Below are 10,954 nucleotides of genomic sequence, written 5' to 3'. Positions count from 1 at the left end.
TGGGATTCCAATAACGAGGCAGCTGCTAAGCAGCTTGAACTGCAGTTCCATGCCTAATAGTGCCACTCTGTCCCCTTCAATCAGTACCCTTCCTTTGCCGATCTGTAAGGATTTATATGCTTTCGAATTAAGTTCAGATGTTTAGTCTTCCTGTATTTACGAATGGAATATGTAGATATTTGATCGAAAGTCACCTCAAGAGGAATCCCTTTGTTCCTTGGCGGCAACTGAACCGATCCCATTTCCTCTTGGGTAACGGAAACAGCTAGGACGGTCGTCTATGGCTGCAGCGGTGGCAACATATTTTTTATTGCTGCTAAGCTATTTTATGGCAAATGATGCCGCCATCCCCCAGTAAAGCTGTTTTAAGAGTAAACAAATGATTATTATAAAAAAAAAAAAGTAAACAAATGATGTTTTAGGTTTCTGTTTACACCATGAGGTTATATTTCTTGTATCCTTTCACTTGAAACTAAGTCAATCTTTGACTTGGATAATTTTTTGTGTATAATATAGCCACATATTGATTAAGTTTAGAATGTTATGGCTATTATCTTTTGTAAGTCTGAACATGTACAAACTTTTGATGGTTAATGTTATACTTCTTTTGTTATGTAGTATATGCCTTGCAAGTAATGTGGTAGTTTCGAATTGTTAATTACTTTTTATAAATTTACGTATTATATTTTAGATAAATGTGTAAAATTTAATTAAATGTTAAAAATCCCTAATATTGAACATTTAATTAAATGTTGAAGTAAAATTTTAATATATTTTAGATAAATATGTAAAATTTAATATTAATTAAATTAAAATAATACATGATATATTTAAATAATAAAATAATATATTATCGATGAATTTTATATAAATAATTTTTATTTAATATATTATAGATGGATTTTTATATAAATAATTTTTATTTAATAATATAATTTCACTTGTACAAAATATAGAACAAGGTCAATTTGGTAAAATCCACATGCCAGTAATCTTTTATTCCTTCAATCAAACACTGTAATCTTACATTACTGCCAAATAAACCAAACACAGTAATGTAACATTCCCAGTAATGTGTTAGGTAATGTTACATTCCAGTAATCCTATTCTCACTGGTAATCTTATATTCCGTGAACAAACGCACCCTTATTTTAATTATGGATAAATCACTGTTTTTTCTTCATTTCTAGAGCTGCATTTGATTATTATTACATAGATGGATAAGAATAGAAACACAATTTTATGTTATAAAAAGAATTATATGATTTTTAGGATAAATTTATAAAATATTAAGAATAAAATTATATTATCATAAAAATATAAAATATATATAAATTATTCGAGAATTTAAAATTTCTTATTTCAACAGTCTATCCGATCTATCAGTACCGTTATAAGATCGAAGTTGAGGTGGGAGGTCGTTTTTTTATTGGACCACGTGGATTGAAAAATCATAAATGGATAGATTATGTCTTGTTGAGAAGATTATTATTTTTTATTTCAAAAAAAATAATTTCTCGATGGAGCGGTTATTCTGTGCCCACGTTCTCAAATGGTAACTGTGGGCTTACGTTCTTTCTACCTTCTCATTGGTTGATGTGAAATGGGATTTTAACCTTTGCTTTGCTCATTGATTTTTTTTAATATTTTTCAAAAACTCTTTTTAGTTTTATTACTTTATTTAGATAATCAACATTTTCTTCATCAAAATAACGTTATAAAAGACTATTATTTTTTAATCTAACATATTTTTAAATTATTTTTCTGAATAGCATATTTATTTATTAAATATGTCACATGAGATAAAGATACACTTAATCATTCATATCTTATAAAAATATAACTAATTAGATACATTTTTCCCTACGCGACATGCATGAGAAGTTACTTTATCTGTTTAGGTTTTTTATTTAGGGTTTTAAATTTATGGTCTAATTTTTTTATCGAACCTGAACCATCATAATTCGAATGCAAAATATTTTTTAAAAAGACTAGACAATGTCTTTGAGATAAAATTATATCTTTGTTCAGCTTATTCTATATTATTATCAATTAAAGTAACTATTTAATAAAATATTTTAATAGCACGAACTAAACGATACCGATAATAAAAGAATTGTTATTATTCTAATATATTTTAGATATTTTCTTTATATTTGTATTAATACTATATTTTTACCCTTAAAAATTTATAAGTTTAATAAAATTCTACGTCTGTTTATAACAATAATCAAACAACATAATATGTTCACAAATTTATAACACAATTTAAATAATTTAATGGTTAGGTGTTATGGACTCGAGTTTCAAACTTTATGATTTCTGTGGATTCTCATCACATTTTTTATGAATTTTATTTAAATTATTTTAATTTTTATTTAATTTTATGTTATAATATTGATTTGATTATAAATCCCTCACATTATATTTGTAGCTATACCCATACCTCTTTAAAAACATTTACAACTAAATTAACTCGATCCAAATTTTATTAGTTTGAATCAATTGTGTTCATCAATTTTTTTTTCAAAAATGCAAATGTTTGTCACAAAACATCTTTGATTTTCCCCAATAATTCAAATTTTAAATATTTATTATTTGATTAAAATCAATTTCAATTCAAATAATAAACATTATAACAAAAAAATAAAATAAAATTTAATTATTATGTAAATGAAAACTCAATTGAATTTACTAATAATTAAATCAACCACTACAATTTGAATCGCTTAATTTGACTACTTTTCTCTTGAAAAGTAACAAAAGAAAAAGACAGAGAAGCTCGCAAAGACTGCAATCCCATAACTGAAACCCTGTCCTTTTATCAATCTCTACTTGGATTTCTACTCAATTTTTTATGGCTTAACATAAAAACATGTCCAAATTATATTATTTTTAAGTATTGTCTAAATTTTATCAATTGTATAACGTTACAAAAATTATCACTTACGTGTCTCGGTCGTAATTATAGTTAGAAAAACTCATTAAGTGACATGTGTCGTATTCAGCTAATTTTTAAGATTTTTATTTTAAAAAATTAAAGATTATTATATTAAAAAAACTAATTTCTCTTAAATTACAAAAAAAAATTCCAAATCCCTAAAAATCTCAAACCCTAATCATACCTCTCTTATTAGCCACGGCCACCATCGTTTACATCGTCCTTGTCATCTCCCTAGTCAAAGTCGTGTGGTGTCACGATTTGCAACTTTTCCCTAGTCAGATGTCATCATCCTTGTCGTTGATTGACCGTCAAAACCGCGTGGTGTCACGATTTGCAACTTTGCTCTTCGTCGGGTCGCTTATGATTTGTCAATCATTTCTAGTTCGTTGGCTCATGTTCCAATGACTTTCGTTGACAAATTGATCGTCTGATAGAGATACAGTCGGGTGGAGGTTCGATAACGACAAAGGACAATGACTGACGTGGTTTTCGGGATTGAAATTACTTTGAAAAAAGTGTTATAGTTTGGACACTTATTTTTATGTTAAGCATTTTTTATTAGTTTGAGTAATTATAAGATAATATTTAATCAAAATATTTCTTAACTATTTGCAATGTATACAACCTACAAACACAGTTGTTCATACACAATACCTCTAGAAAGAATAACACTCTTTCTAAACACTAAAATCACTTGACGAATTCGAATTTCTACTATTTTATAGCTGAAGTAGTGATCGATAGTATGAGTCAAAGTTTAAGGGACCACTAGTAAGCATGAACAAATATTCAATCTAGTTGAATTAAATAATTATTTTTAAATTAATCAAAATTTTAAGTACCACTTTATCATTTGAATTTTTTGAAATTGAGTTCAGTTTCTAAAATTCAAAACGAATCAATATATTTATTATTTTTTTATCCAAATTTAAATATAATATTTATTTATAATACTATATACCATTTAATTTCAATTTAAACGATCTTCTCTAAATATCTTCTATATATATATATAAGATTTATAATATATTATTAAATTGAATATCATCTTAAATCATAATATGATATAATTATAATGTTATTTTAAAGAATATATCTTGAAGATATAAGATTGATAAGAGTATCTGTTAAAAAAGATTGATAACAGTATAAATAAAATAATGAATTAATGAAAGAATTTACAAAGAATTAAGTCAAAGGACCAACTTGAATATAAACAAAATTGAAAAAAGAAACAAAATATCATAAAAAAACTAAAATTACACATGTATTCTGCATCAGATAAATATAATTCGAATTTAACAGAAAGTAGAAGAGAATTTGAATACAAAAAATAAAAGAATCAAATATAAAATCACAAAATAATCCAATTATTTAGTTAAAAATATAAATGACATCATTTTAATTTTTAATTTTTTATTATTCAAATTTGACTTGAACTTAGAATCTGAATAAAAACTTTAGGTTAAATCAAATAACTCAAAAATATAAAAAAATTAATTTTTCGAAACTAAAGGAGCATAAAACATCCTAAAACATAAAGACATGATACATGCATATATTCCAATAAAAAAAAAACAATGCATGCATGTATTAAAATTTAGATGAGAAATATTAAACCATAAAAATTTATATACCCTTAAATACAAGTATGAGTTATGGTAAAGAAAACAATACCAAAATTTTTCTTGCATATATATATATATATATTATGTATTTAACAATCTATTTATTCTTATAATTTTTTCACCTAACTGTTTTTTCTTTAAAAACCATACCTAATATTAAATATTAACTTCATTTTAATCCTCCGTAGTTAAAAATAAACAAAATTACTAACATGATAATTTCTTTTTTTTTCAAAGATAACATAAATTATCTTATAATGAGAAATTAGCATAACTATTAATTCTTTCAGCATTAAATAATATATTTTTTCAATGCTTTAATATTTTAAAAATATATATATTTTTTATTAACACTCATCACGCGGATATGACGATTTCTTAAGATATATTAAATATATTTAGATAGTAGACCCACGTGATACAACCTATTAAAAAATATATCATATGAAACTCGTCACGCCGACATATGAATTCTATAATACTGTAACATTTGTCATAGATCTCAAAATAAATTTACTATTAGCTTATTGGCCAAATAATCCACGATTATTGGCTAAAAATTCCTATATGTACGTTAATAAAATTTTTAATATATTTAACATTTCATAGTGTATACGATATCATATGAGCCGACCGATCGTTGATTTCGTCCCATTTTACCGTCAACTAACCCAACAACCAAAATCACCAAATCGTGTGGAATTTGGGGTTGTATTTTTTATTATGGAACAAGATCCCTCTCCTGCAACTCTAACATCGCGTGCCCATAATTCATCTGAGGATCGTGATATGGATTTTCCGGTGACCGGAGCTGATCCGACTTCCTCCATTTGGGACTGGGGCGATCTTCTGGAATTAACCACTAACGATTGCTTTCCCATTTCGTTTGACTATTACAGTTTATCTCCTCCTCCTTTAGAACCTCCAGCTGCGAAACCGAATACAGTTCCGGCTGCCGATCGTGTGAGGAAGCGGGACCCGAGGATGACTTGTTCCAATTTTATAGCTGGTCAAGTCCCGTGCGCCTTCCTCGAGTTCGACGCCCAGCTCGAGAAGCTGGAAGAGGAAGAGACGGGGGCACCGGGAAAGAAGAGGGCCCGAACTGGTCGATCCGGGTCGGTCACGTACCGGTGCCAAGTTCCGGGTTGCGAAGTGGATATTAGCGAGCTTAAGGGTTATCATAGGAGGCATAGAATTTGTCTACGATGCGCCAATTCCAGCACCGTTTTGATCGATGGAGAAACCAAGAGATATTGTCAACAGTGTGGCAAGTAAGCTCTTTTTAACCCTGGCCCCCCGGCCTCTCACTTTTTGGGCCTAGCATAAGTCTATCTGCTTATAATTCATGCTTTGTTATTTTTTAAGCCCTTTTTGTTTGTTTTCATTGTTTGTATATTTAGTTTTAGAAGTTAAATTTTAAGATTACATTTTAATTTAGCAAAAATATATGGCAAATGTAAGAATGAAACGGCGAATTCAATTTCCCTTCTTTTGACTCTACTGGAGTTTACAATTAGAATCTTTGGTTCATGGAAGTCTAGTCTCTAGAAGTGAAAATTTGAAATTTAGGCCATGGATGAAGCAGTTATTAATGGTTAAATGTAAAAGCTAGAATAATTTATTTTCCCTGGGGTCAATGTTTTTTCTTGGAGTAAACTGTTATTTGTCTTTCGAATACTTGTTAGGTTCCACCTGCTCTCCGATTTTGATGAAGGTAAGAGGAGTTGTAGAAGGAAACTAGAGCGTCACAACATTAGACGGAGAAGGAAGCCTGCTGGTTCTATGACTGCAGTCAATAAAGAATCTCGGGATGCTGTACAAAGTGATGGCATTGCTTGTGATGATGAGGCCGGAAAAGGCTCTTTAAATTTGATATAGTATATCGAGCCTCAAATAGAACCATCCTCTTTTGTTGAAGCTGTTAGTTCTCCTTGTCGGATGACTTATTATTCTGTGTTATACAGATGGTTCAAACTTGAGTTGCCAGATCATCGAAGAAGAACCAGCCTTTGAGTCTGAAGATGGGCTTGTTTCTGCTCATTGCTCAGCTCCTGCTTTGGAGAATATTCACAATGATAGTGTAGTAACTCTTATCGACAATGAAACAGATGGAGGGAAAGATGATTTCAAGTTTTCAAATTCTGTTTCTTACTCTGACAGTAGACTGCATACTCATCCATGGTGGGTTCTTTATTTATTCATGCTAGGCACGCCATATCCTTGCATTTTTCTGTTCATTAGAGGAAAGCGTGCCACTGTTGTGTGTTTGTGAATATATATTGATTTTGTTTTTCATTATAGTGCCCTACAGGCAGGATCTCATTCAAGCTTTATGATTGGAATCCGGCAGAATTCCCGTGAAGACTTCGGCACCAAGTACTTTAAACAATTATGCTTCCAGTTTAGTATTTAAATATCAAATCACTTTTGTGGCTAGAGATCCGAGGAATTGATTGACGTGGGTAACTGAATTACAGATTTTTGAATGGTTATCTAACATGCCTGTTAAGTTGGAAGCCTACATCCGTCCTGGTTGCATTATCTTGACTGTGTTTATTTCGATGCCAAAGAATATGTGGATGAAGGTAATGGTTCAATTAAATGGGTTTGTCATTCTCTTTCTTGGTTCTATTTGGTTTGACTATGCAAACATGTCTGCATACATCACACACATCAATTGTCAAATTCATACTACTTGCTTTCCTCTTTATCTTTTCTCAGTCAACAATATGAAGATAAAAAGCTTTTGCTGTTATTCGCCTACATAGTTTCTGGAAGTATTGAGTTGTTAATCTGGTGTTCGTTTTGGCAGATTTGTTAGATATTAACCTCTTGTTTTCTTCTACCTAACAGTTATCTGAAAATCCAATGACCTATTTGCACGACTTTGTCTTTAGACCTGGAAGGATGCTATTTGGGAGAGGCTTCATGACTATTTATCTTAATAACATGATTCTCCGTACTAGGAAAGGTGAGAATCAAATGTAAATTTTTACCAACCCATTATTTCCTTTTTATTTTACGAATTTGATGTCTCCAAGCCTTGAAATGGATGATTGGAATTTCTGGAAGTCAATATCCAATTAATCATGATCATCTGCTTGTCTCAACCATCTAATTATGCTTGTAGCAGGAGTTAAGGTTTTTACATGGTGGTATAAGCTCTTGCTTTCATCTTTAATCTAAATTGCTTCTGTTCTTGGTTTAATTTCTTCAGTCTTGTGGGTGCCTTTATTTCATTCATTTAGACCTCTAACTATGAGTAAGGTCTCTTGCATGTGCAGATGGAACTTCAATGGTGAAAATTGATGCAGAGTTGCAGGCCCCAAGACTTCACTATGTTCATCTTTCATATTTTGAGGCTGGCAAGACGATGGAGTTTGTTGCTTGTGGAAGTAATTTGCTGCATCCCAAATTTCAGTATGGGTTTACGATCATAAGTCATTGAACTTTCACTTCTGTTCTTTATTTCCCTGTTTCTTCCCCCCCTAAATTTTCAGTTAACAACACTACAAGTGATCCTTCTCTAAACTCTAATCTTCCATTATCCAATTCATTGATGCATATGAAATATGATGTTTTTTTTCTTCTTCAGGTTTTTAGTATCTTTTGCTGGAAGGTATCTGCCGAATGATTATCATGTTGTATCCTCACATGTTCATAGTAAAGAGGGTTCTCCTAGTTGTGATCATCAATTATACAAAATATATGTCCCTCAAACTGAACCAAATCTCTATGGTCCTGCATTCATTGAGGTGAGTTTCATGAAAGTTGTCTTCATATTTTGGTTGTTGCCTCTTCTTGAAAAGAATAATTGACAAAATATTCAATCTATCTTGAGTTGAGATTCAAAAATTAATATCGATCTGGATGAATGTTTCAACGTAATATGTTTGATTAAATCTTGGGGTATTTTTTCCCTTCATATACAGATTCCTTTTGTAGGTTGAGAATCAGTATGGATTGTCCAATTTCATTCCCATCCTAATTGGAGACAAAGAAGTCTGTCCCGAGATGAAGTCAATACAGCAGAGGTTTGACGCATCTGCATCTCGACAGGGTTCAAAATTTTCTGCCACTGGGTCATTTTTTGAGTCATGTGAAGCATCAACTTTAAGACAAAGAGCTTATTCCGAACTTGTCTTAGATATAGCATGGTTATTGAGGGAGCCTAAATTGGGAATTTTTCAAGAAACTAAGGCCTCTTCCCAGATTCAAAGATTCAATCGGTTATTGAGTTTTCTCATACAAAACAAATCTACAGTCATATTGAAGAAGATATTACAAAATCTGAAGATTGTGGTGGGGAAGATGGGATTTAACGGAGCTAATGATTCTGATATAATGTTATTACAGAAATATATGGATAATGCTAGAGATATCCTTAGGGACGACGAACTTCAGAAAGGTGAAATTCCCGAGTGTCGTTCAGAGTACATTGAGCGAGAAAGAAATCAACTTTCTCAAAGCAGCTTTGAGAATGATGAGCCATCCGTAGTTTCAAATTTTCTCAGGTGAGGACTAAAACTCTGATAAATAAGCCCATCCCATAGTTCTAAATATCCAAACATTGTAACTACTCGATTGTTCTATATATTTGGTGTTGTGCCTCTGAAAATGTGAGAAATCTGATTTCTGATGTATTATGAGTGGGATTTCTGAAATCTTTACTCATAGTATCGGTATATTTTCCGACAGAAGTATGCTTCTTTTTAAAAAAATCCATATTTTTGAAGAATTATACCCCCATACTTATTTTCTAATATTTCAGATATGGGTGTCGACTGATACTTTATAGGAAAATTGAATAATCGAAGCTAAAGACGAAACCTTAAGAGGGATTTTAAAACCGACTTTGTAACATCTAGCTTTTTAATATTATGGATCATTTCCGTGCTACTAATGAGTGATGGTTTATTTTCAGGTTTTGGATGAAAACACTGATGGTAAATTACAAACAATTATGGCACCAACTACCTCTGGTAGAAGCGAAGAAACTGTTCCACTTTTAAACAAAGAAACTATCATGAATCTGAACCCCAACAAGGATTGCAGGACAAAATCGTGTAGTTTTGCTACCACGAGATTGAGTTCCCGTCCGGCCTTATTAGTAATTGCAACGGCGGTTATTTGCTTAGCCATGTGTGCAGTCGTTCTCCACCTGAAAAGAGTAGGTGAGTTTGCAGTAACTCTACGCAGGTGTTTGTTCGACAGACGAAACAATTAGCACACATGACCAGATAAGGTATGTGCTTCAACACAATATAAATATATGTAAATATATGTAAATATATGTATGCTAGTGTTTGAGAAATCATTCAGTCCGAATGCTTCATGATGTTGTTGAGCTTCACCCAGTTTTGAGTTGGTTTTCTTGATGTATTTGACATTGGTTTTCCTGAACCCAAGTGGGAAACCTAGAACTTGTAGAAGAAGTATGAATGGTACGACTTTTCATTTTACTGTTGTATTTGACACTGCATATTTAGACATGGCTTGGGAGTACGGTGCTCATGTCCGACTGACATAAATTGGCAATGTGAAGGTTGCTGAATCATGTAAGACTGGGGGACCTTTTTTTTTTTTTTCATTGTAATCGTATTGCTTTATTTATAATGGTTTAGGGTGATAATAAGGTAGTATTTATTTAGAATCTTTCTTGATCATTGACATCACACATCCTGTAAGAATCTCAAAGGAGAACAATATTCTCTTTAAGCACTGGGTCAATCATATAAACTATAATTGTTAAGCAGGACATTTGGTTAGCGGAAAATGTAATCATTAAGATCCTAATCTTTTATAGTTCTATTCTCATTTGGAAAAAGTTTATTACTAAGAATAACGTTTTTTTAAATTATTACTTTTGACGTAATGAGTTATTTATTTGGATCTTTTGTTGTAAATTTTGTTTAGTTCGATAGTAAATAAGGGGTAAATTTATCAAATATCCTTTTATTTTATATTAGTTTAATATTTAAATAATATTATATATATCTAAATAATTATTTAATATTGATGTGTTTTAATTAATTTGTATTTATCTTGTCTCCAATATTATTATTTTTTGACCAAAGAAAGTCGGCTTTTTGACCCAAAAATCACCCTAAAAATAAAATATTACTGATCAGTCATCATTTTTCAAATATTTTTTAATCTAATACCCTTTTGTCGTAACCGTTTTTCGGTTGGATCCCGGAATTGGGATTCGATGTGTATTAAATGAATTGGGAGTCACCACCGATCATTTACTTTACGAAAAGTGGGTTGATCGGATACCTTATTTCTTATCTGATTTGTGTCTTATCAGAGATATGTCGGATTCGGGAGTCGTTACAGTCAAAGAAGGGTTAGCACCTTGAATTGCCCTTTCGGTACTACG

The 10,954-nt window shown here is 31.0% G+C and overlaps 1 pseudogene; it reads left to right on the top strand.

Moving 5' to 3' along the window:
• The first annotated feature begins 5,214 nt into the window (after window positions 1-5,214).
• On the top strand, window positions 5,215-10,079 carry LOC120137527 (annotated as a pseudogene).
• Window positions 10,080-10,954: the final 875 nt, after the last annotated feature.

This window comes from Hibiscus syriacus, unplaced genomic scaffold, assembly GCF_006381635.1.
Source record: "Hibiscus syriacus cultivar Baekdansim isolate YM2019G1 unplaced genomic scaffold, ASM638163v2 tig00002054_pilon, whole genome shotgun sequence".
NCBI classification, from domain to species: Eukaryota; Viridiplantae; Streptophyta; class Magnoliopsida; order Malvales; family Malvaceae; genus Hibiscus; species Hibiscus syriacus.
This window is presented reverse-complemented; position numbering and strand designations above follow the sequence as displayed.